Source organism: Macaca mulatta, chromosome 3, assembly GCF_049350105.2.
Source record: "Macaca mulatta isolate MMU2019108-1 chromosome 3, T2T-MMU8v2.0, whole genome shotgun sequence".
Classification (NCBI taxonomy): domain Eukaryota; kingdom Metazoa; phylum Chordata; class Mammalia; order Primates; family Cercopithecidae; genus Macaca; species Macaca mulatta.
The window spans coordinates 178,527,501-178,534,945 of record NC_133408.1 but is presented as its reverse complement, the minus strand read 5'-3'; the positions used below and the strand labels follow the sequence as shown (position 1 = coordinate 178,534,945).

At 46.7% G+C, this 7,445-nt stretch overlaps 1 protein-coding gene and 1 pseudogene across 3 annotated transcripts in view; one reads left to right on the top strand and one right to left on the bottom strand.

Moving 5' to 3' along the window:
* Positions 1 to 881: 881 nt before the first annotated feature.
* LOC715445 (cytochrome b-c1 complex subunit Rieske, mitochondrial pseudogene) lies at positions 882 to 1,391 on the bottom strand (annotated as a pseudogene).
* Positions 1,392 to 1,717: 326 nt separating this feature from the next.
* Positions 1,718 to 7,445, top strand: part of SVOPL (SVOP like) — a 102,662-nt gene continuing 96,934 nt past the window's right edge. For 2 of the 3 annotated variants that reach the window (XM_077997475.1, XM_077997476.1), the window contains exon 1: positions 1,766 to 1,902. The gene's annotated coding sequence lies outside the window, so the exon portion shown is untranslated. Of the gene's footprint in view, positions 1,903 to 7,445 lie in introns of all 3 variants that reach the window. The other variant, XM_001107407.5, reaches the window with a different exon arrangement.

Below are 7,445 nucleotides of genomic sequence, written 5' to 3'. Positions count from 1 at the left end.
CCGCGCCTGGCCTTTTGAGTCCCAGTCACTAACCAACATTACTGTATCCTCACTGGTCAACTCGTGTGAGGAAGCTCCAAGGTTAAGAGGTGCAGGTCCCTCTCAGATCCTGCCAGATGCATCTGTGTGACCCACTGCAAGGGCAGTAATCACCATCAAAATCTTCACTTGCAATGGGTGCACACAGGATGAATGCAAACATCTAGTAAAGAAACTCAAATGGGCTATCCTGATAGGCTTTGCACTCATCCTTTACTCCTTTTTTATCTTTTTTTTTTTTTTTAGACAGAGTCTCATTCTCTCTCCCAGGCTGGAGTGCAGTGGCATGATGTTGGCCCACTGCAATCTCCGCCTCCCAGGCTCAAGCGATTCTCCTGCCTCATTCTCCCGAGTAGCTGGGACTACAGGCATGGACCACCGCTCCCAGCTAATTTTTGTATTTTTAGTAAGATGGGGTTTTGCCATGTTGGCCAGGCTGGTCTCGAACTCCTGACCTCAAGTGATTCACCTGCCTTGGCCTCCCAAAGTGCTTGGATTACAGGTGTGAGCCACCACTCCCAGCCCATCCTTTACTTCTTCTTCTTTTTTTTTTTTTTTTTGACACAGAGTCTCACTCTGTTGCCCAGGCTGGAGTGCAATGGTGTGATCTCAGCTCCCTGTAACTTCTGCCTCACAGGTTCAAGTGATTCGCCTGCCTCAGCCTCCCCAGTAGCTGGGACTACAGGCGCATGCCACCACACCTGGCTAATTTTGTATTTTTAGTAGAGACAGGGTTTCACCATGTTGGCCAGGCTGGTCTTGAACTCCTGACCTCAAGTGATCCACCCACCTCAGCCTCCCCAAGTGCTGGGATTACAGGCATGAGCCACCGCACCTGGCCCTTAAATCATGCTGTGGGCCCTCAGCTGGGACTCTTCAACTGCAGCTTCTTGGTCAATTTCCTTCTCGGTTTGATGGCATACCCACAGGGATTTGCCTCTCTGTTTGAAAGCCATGTTCTTGCTTTCTGGAATGTCAGATAACTTGATTTCAATTTTCGACATGGCCAACTCATCAGCAGAAGCACTGATGCTGGAAACAAACTGGGAGATGACATTCTTGGCAGCACATGTGACACCCACAGCAGGTGTTGCAGTTACCAAATAGGAGAACCCTTTCCTAGCCTTGCCATCCTCTTTCGAAGACTTTGCCCCATCAAAAATCTCAGTGCAATGGTAATCAGGGAAGTCGGGCACATTGATGTCTGTATGGAAATAACGAACAGAAGCAGGGACATTGAGGCCCACAGAGTTGACCCAAGACTGGCTCACAGCCTGGCCACTCAGTGACTCCTGGCATAGCAAAGCGTGCTCCATGTACAGTACAGGCGGCTCCACGGTGGCGGGCACCATGGCCTATACCAGGGGCTACAATGCCTGCTACCCTGCAGGATGTGGCTGACAGGATGGGCATGAACCTGCCACTTAAGTCTAAACAATGGCTGTGAGCAAACGTTTGCAAGGGCAAAGCTTTCCTCTGCCCCTTGCCTAGGTCTTCTCTTTCAGAAATTCCTCCAGCTGTCCTGAGAACAACAGTAATTTCCTCCAAAGTTCGGCAGCCTCTTTCTGTCTTAACAAGAAATGTAATTTCCCCTTTAAAAGGGGATCAGGTGCAGGCTGCTGAGAAGAGGGTGTGCCCTAGGTGTCATTCACTTGCCCAGAATGCAAAGTTGGCGCTTAAAGATTCCTGATCTGAGACCCGACCTGAAAAGAGAGGATAAGATCAGGGAGCCAGGCGTCTTGGGAACACAAGTCTGGACACCCCTGAGAAGCCATCAGTGCTGCAACTTCCGTCTAAGACTTGGCCACGGTGAGGGGAGCAAAAGAGCCTGAAATTGGAAGGCTGTCCAAGGAATATACAGAGGTGAGAAACTTATGGGCAACATTGATCTGGACTTATTTTTTCCTGCTGCTGTAGAGGGTGGGGGTGGGGCATTGACTGTTAGTTTGTGGCTGAAGGCAAATGGAGCATGAAAATTTCATCTGATATTGCAAAACAAATTACATCACACACCACACACAAAACTCAGTTTAAAAAAGATCTACTGTGGCCCAATTATTTCTGATTAAAAAAAAATCAGTATAACAAAAAACAGTAGAATAAAATGTCAACCAGTCCTTTAGAATTAATTTTAATGGCCGGGCGCGGTGGCTCATGCCTGTAATCCCAGCACTTTGGGAGGCTGAGGCGGGCGGATCACAAGGTCAGGAGATCGAGACCATCCTGGCTAACACAGTAAAACGCCGTCTCTACTAAAAATACAAAAAATTAGTCAGGCACGGTGGCGGGTGCCTGTAGTCCCAGCTACTTGGGAGGCTGAGGAGGAGAATGGCGTGAACCCGGGAGGCAGAGCTTGCAGTGAGCCGAGATCGCGCCACTGCACTCCAGCCTGGGCAACAGAGCCAGACTCCCTCCAAAAAATAAATAAATAAATAAATAAATAAATAGAATTCGTTTTAATGAAGCTCGAACTCCATCTGAGCCTTGGGTTTCAGGGTAAATCCCCAATCTATCAGTTTCTTGCCAGGTTTTGTGAAGGTAGGTCATGGATTACTTTCCCATTATAGCTTTTTAGGAACTGATGGTGAGGGATGCAAAGCATTCTTTTCCATGTTATTCCCTATTTTCCTGAGTTGGTCTAACTGATCATCCATCTGCCATTCATCCATCCATCCATTCATCCATCCAGCCATCCTCTTACTGGGTTAGAAAGGATTTAGAATGACATAGGAAACCAGCTGGGCGCGGTGGCTCACGCCTGTAATCCCAGCACTTTGGGAGGCCGAGGCGGGTGGATCACAAGGTCGGGAGTTCAAGACCAGCCTGACCAAGATGGTGAAACCCCGTCTCTACTAAAAATACAAAAAGATTAGCCAGGCATGGTGGTGGGTGCCTGTAATCCCAGCTATTCAGGAGGCTGAGGCAGGAGAATCGCTTGAACCCAGGAGGTGGAGGTTGCAGTGAGCCGAGATCATGCAATGACACTCCAGCCTAGGCAACAGTGAGACTCTGTCTCAAAAAAAAAAAAAAAAAAAGACATAGGGGACCAAAGAACAGAGGATGTCAACTCAGCCTTTCCAGCGTTCCATTTCTGAGTTAAGATTGCAATCTCTATCCCTGAATAATGTTCCTCATCTCCATCTCTCAAACACTTTGTTCTCTTCTTTCTTTATGTAGCTTTTGGCTGAAACTCTAGAAACTACTAAGAAAATACATTTCATATATATGCTAACTAACTTTGAGTTTGTGTTTGAGTGTCCTTTTAATGACTGGGAGAGTAAGCCCCTTTGCAACGTACAGATGTGAACGCTGCGATCCTGATAATCTCCTGCCAACAACCCTGTGCCCTACAACTTGCTCCACCAAAGGAATCCTGTTGTTGAAAACTCTATATCCTAATAGGGTGGGAATGAGGACTTTCTCCGTTGCGGGTAAACCTGTACGTTTGTTTCTTCCCCTTCCTGGCAAATTCCCCTGACACTGGGGACCCACCTCTCCCTGATCATCTTTAAGGGCCGTGCATTGGGAAGACCGGTGTTACAATTGACAGGCACCGAACTCTGTTCTGGTGGCGGGGCAAGGGCCAGCTTGCTCCTCTGAGCCACACCTCACCGCCAGCCCTTTTTTTCACCTCACTCCACCCCCTGCACCAACTATGCCTTTGGAAGAACTGAAGTTTGAAAGCTTCTTCTTTCTCTAAAATATATTGATTTTGCAATGTGGAAAACAGGAGAATTTTGGGTGAAAAGTATCCATTTTGTTGAGCCTCTCATAAGTAAGATGAAGTGACTAGTTTGGAGAGGTTTTGAGGTCTTATTTTCCAGTAGGAAAGTAGCACACTGAGAGCACAATTTCCCAACACCACTCAAGTTTACCTGTAAAATAAAATCAACCTGTTTTAGAAAACAAGTGACTTTTTCTCCCCCTTTTGGGAAATTTTTTATTTGATCCCAGTATGTTCTAATATTAGCAGAACATTAGCAATAAATGCCTTTTGGATACATATATATTTGGTAACTCTGTAGATACTTTATTTTTATTTTTATTTTTATTTTCTGAGGTGGAGTTTTGTTCTTGTTGCCCAGGCTGGAGTGCAACGGCACAATCTCAGCTCACTGCAACCTCTGCCTCCCAGGTTCAAGCGATTCTCCTGCCTCAGCCTCCCAAGTAGCTGGGACTACAGGCACCCACCACCATGCCCAGCTGATTTTTTGGAGACGGAGTTTCACTCTGTCACCCAGGCTGGAGTGCAGTGGCTTGATCTCAGCTCACTGCAACCTCTGCCTCCTAGGTTCAAGCAATTCTCCTGCCTCAGCCTCCCGAGTAGCTGGGACTACAGGCGTGTGCTACCACGCCCAGCTAATTTTTGTATTTTTAGTAGAAACGGGGTTTCACCATATTCCCCAGACTGGTCTCAAACTCCTGACCTCAGGTGATCCACCCTCCTGGGCCTCCCAAAGTGCTGGGATTACAGGCGTGAGCCACTGCCCCCAGCCTGTAGATACTTCAAAACATTTCCTGAGTAAATGCTTTGTGATTGTGGTGAAGTTGTAAAAATTTGTTTGATGGCTTTGCTCAGAGATGAGAGACAGTACTACCAAGAGGACTTTTGATGCAATGGCACATTGACGTATTTTTATAAAATGCATCATCTCATTTCATTGTCATCACACACTTAAGAGAAAGTTTATCAATTGAGAATTGAACAAAACTGCAAGTAACGGAGACCAGAAATCACAGTGGCTTGGACCTAAGAGGTATATTTGTTTCCTTCGTACGTGGTGTCTGGAGATGAGCAGTTCAAGGCTGCAGGAGATCTCCTGGTCCTCGGTTTCCAGGCTGTTGCTCTCATGCTGGCCAGATTTGGTCCAAAGTTTCCATCTTTCCATCTTTCCATTTGCATCATGACCTGAGATGCCAGCCGGAGGGCCAGCCACCCTGCCTGTAGTCTAGCGAGGGGGTGTGAGGAAGAGGCAAGGGGCAGAAGAAGGTTTTCCCTGAAGCCCCAACAACCTTCACCTGCATCTCAGTCGCCACTGCCACCAGCAAGGTACAAGGGAAGCCCTGATGTTGGGTAGGCAATAGCAATTTCTCCCACCGGCACGTAGAATTATTTTTATTCCCAGATGAGGAAATGCAGGCAGAAGAAATGGAGTAAGTTTAATCTTGAGCTCACCATGACTACTGGGTTTCTTCCTTCTCCCCCTCCCTTCTTTTCCCCTCCTTCTTTCCCTCCATTCTTTCCTTCCTCCTCTTGCTTCATTCCCACCTCTACTCTTCCCTCATCCCTTCCTTTCTTCCCTTCCCTCCTTCCTTTCTTTTTTCCCTTCCCTCCTTCCTTTCTTTTTTCCCTCTCTCCATTCCTGTCATCTTCTCTTTTTCACTACTTCTTCCTTCCCTCCTTTCCTCTTTCCTCCCTTCCTCTGTCCTTTCTTCCTTCTTTCCTTTCCATGTCTGTTAATTTAGTTGGCATAAAATGATACCTAAAGATTTTTAAATTATAATTTACATTCATCTTGTGAATTGTTTGTTCATACAATTTGCCTGTGAATCTACTGGGATGATCTTCTTTCTTATTCTTTCTCTTCTGTCTCTTCTCTCTTCTTCTTCCTCTCCTCCTCCCCCTTCTCCTTCTTTTCCTTCTTCTCTTTCTTCTCCTTCTTCTTTTCTTCCTTCTCCTCCTCTTGTTCTTCCTTTTCCTCTTCTTCTTTTTTTTTTTTTTTTTTTGAGACAGGGTCCACCTCTGTGGCTGGAGTGCAGCAGGTGGCATGATCGCAGTTCGCTGGAGCCCCCACCTTTCAGGCTCAAGCTATTCTCCCACCTCAGCCTCCCAAGTATCTGGGACCACAGGCGTGTGCCACCACACAGGGCTAGTTTTTTAAAGAACTTTTGTGTAGAAACCAGGTCTCACTATATTGCCCAGACTGGCCATTAGAATCTTAATATTTTTGTCTTGTAATTTGTGGTTTATATCTGCTACAAACATTTACTGGGTACCTGTATTTTTTTGGCAATTTTTTTCTTGTACTTTTAATTTTAAAAAACTATGGTAAAATACACATAACTTCAAATTTGCCATTGTAACATTTTTATTTTTTAATTTATTAGTATTATTATTATTTTTGTAGAGATGGGGGTCTCACTCTGTTGCCCAGGCTGGCCTCAAATTCCTGACCTCAAGCAATCCTTCCACCTTTGCATCCCAAAGTGCTGGGATTACAGGTATGTACCACCATGCCCAGCCTGTAACAGTTTCAAAGTGAACAATTCAGTGGCATGTGGTACATTCACAATATTGTGTACCCATCACCACTATCAAACAGGGCCTTTTATGCCAGGCTACCCTGTGGACTTCTGACCAATCATTTGATCGTCTCCAGGTCAAGTGCCTATCCCTGGCCCAATAGGTCGTGGCTAGTAATGGAGAGCAGGTGGGGGCATGTGGCACAAAAACACAGGCCTTGGCTGGGCATGGTGGCTCACATCTGTAAGTCCCAGCGCTTTGGGAGACTGAGGGAGGAAGATCGCCTGAGCCCAGGTCAACATGGTAAGACCCCGTTTCTACCAAAATTTAAAAAATTAGCCGGACTGGCCAGGGCACGGTGGCTCATGCCTGTAATCCTAGCACTTTGCGAGGCTGAGGCAAGTGGATCACCTGAGGTCAGCAGTTCAACACCAGCCTGACCCCCATCTCTACCAAAAATACAAAAAATTAGCTGGATATGGTAGCAGGTGCCTGTAATCCCAGCTACTTGGGAGGTTGAGACAGGAGAATCGCTTGAACCCAGGAGGCAGAGGTTGCAGTGAGCCGAGATTGTACCATTGCACTCCAACCTGGGGACAAGAGAAAACTCTGTCTCAAAAAAAAAAAATAAAAAAATAAAAAAATAGCCAAGCATGGGAGTGTGCACCTGTGATTCCAGCTACTTGGGAGGCTGAAGCCAGAGGATCAGTTGAGCCCAGGAGGAGGAGGTTGAGGCTGCAGTGAGCCATGTTCATGCTACTGCACTCCAGCCTGGGCAACAGACAAGACCCTATCTCAAGAAAAGAAAAAAAAAAAGGCAGACCTGCCTGGCACAGGGAGCACTGTGGGCAGCATGTCAACAACACGTGAGTAACATGTCAACATGGCCTCAGTGGTTCATTTTTTCCAAAAAGAATTCTTGGTGAAGGAAAACAGTCTTTCTAAAAATTCAAACTAGGCTGGGTGAGGTGGCCCACGCCGGTAATCCCAGCACTTTGGGAGGCCAAGGTGGGCAGAGCACCTGAGGTCAGGGGTTCAAGACAAGCCTAGCCAACATGGTGAAACCCTGTCTCTACTAAAAATACAAAACTGCCCAGGGGTGGTGGCATATGCCTGTAGTCGCAGCTACTTGGGAGGCTGAGACAGGAAAATCGCTTGAACC